Source organism: Seriola lalandi, unplaced genomic scaffold (assembly GCF_002814215.2).
Source record: "Seriola lalandi dorsalis isolate HSWRI2012SDOR001 ecotype SW California unplaced genomic scaffold, Sedor1 jcf7180002004996, whole genome shotgun sequence".
In the NCBI taxonomy this organism is placed as follows: domain Eukaryota; kingdom Metazoa; phylum Chordata; class Actinopteri; order Carangiformes; family Carangidae; genus Seriola; species Seriola lalandi.
This window is the reverse complement of record NW_019475650.1, coordinates 1-1,425: the sequence shown is the minus strand read 5'-3', so window position 1 is coordinate 1,425 and position 1,425 is coordinate 1. Positions and strand designations below refer to the sequence as shown.

Below are 1,425 nucleotides of genomic sequence, written 5' to 3'. Positions count from 1 at the left end.
TGAACAACAACTTGTGCCTGAAGGAACAAACTGTGGCTGTGATCACACCCTCAGAGGTGAAACCACAACACTAATTATAACTCATAATTCATGATTAACACACAAGAACAACCCGACTCTCGTGTTTTTGTGACTCTGACAACTTTTCTAACAAGTTTTTTCAAATTGTGCACCGTGCAGCCACCTGGGTTGGCGGGACCTTCATCATCGGCACAGCGGAGACCGTGTACAACCCAAAGCTGGGCCTGATTTGGGCCGTGATGCCGTTAGCAGCAACGTTGGCCTTCACTGTCGGTAAGACAGGAGGAAGTGTTCAGGGTCTAAGTAAAGTCCAGCTGTGAAAACCACGGTGTCACATTTGACCCCTTCTGACCTTTTTCCCTCCCCAGGCGGCCTCTTCTTCGCCGAGCCCATGAGAGACAGGAAGTATGTGACCATGATGGATCCTTTCCAGATCAAGTACGGAAACGGACTGAGCGGACTCCTGTCCGTCGCCCCGCTCATGTCAGAAATCATTTGGGTGACTTCAACGCTCATAAGTTTGGGTGAGAATTTGACAAACTACGTCTCGAGCTGTCTGGACACGTGTCTGTGTCAATGTGCTTATGTGTCATTGTGTATTTATTTATTTATTTATTATTTCTTTTAACTTGTTGGCCGTGTTTGCCTGTGAAATGCAGGATTGCTGTTTATTGGTCTTATTCCCAGATTCCCACGTGTTTCTGGAAAACGTTAAATTGTCTTACTGTCATTATTTTTTAACCACTAGTAACTTTACCCAATTGTGTCTTTTAGATCGATGCATAAACGCATCAATCACAAATTCAAATTCAATCCTGAACAATGACGTATTTATCACTCCCTCTTGTGTGCTATTGTTTTTATACAACAGTTCTATGACGCCATTTTAGTTAAATAAGCAACAACAGATGATTTGTTTGATTATTTCATCCTTTATTTGGCAAGGCTTTGCAAAATTGATTAACAGTTAATTGAACACCTGTGAAGTGGACGTGAAGTTAAAAGTCCCAGTGCTGTTATAACGTCCAATCAGATCACTTGGTCGGAGCTAACAGTTGTATAATATTCCGTGTTCCCTGAATGGGAATCCACATGCATGTGTGTGTGTTGGTGTGTTTTCAGGTGTGCACGGTAACTGTATGTGTATGTGCCATAGGTGTAACCATGAGTGTGATCCTGGACTTGTCCTACGCTGTGTGTATCTGGATCTCTGCAGCTGTGGCCATCACCTACACTCTGCTGGGAGGCCTCTACTCTGTGGCCTACACAGACATCATACAGCTCTCTCTCATTTTTATCACCTCGGTGAGTTAGTTTGGATTATCCCTCTGGAGTCCATTTTTATTTTATTTTTTTTAGTGCATTAAATTCTGTCTTTGTGTTCCACCTTTTGTTTCCTTTTTT

At 42.8% G+C, this 1,425-nt stretch overlaps 1 pseudogene; it reads left to right on the top strand.

The window, feature by feature from the left end:
* The first annotated feature begins 180 nt into the window (after nt 1–180).
* Nucleotides 181–1,326, top strand: LOC111669575 (high-affinity choline transporter 1 pseudogene; annotated as a pseudogene).
* Nucleotides 1,327–1,425: the final 99 nt, after the last annotated feature.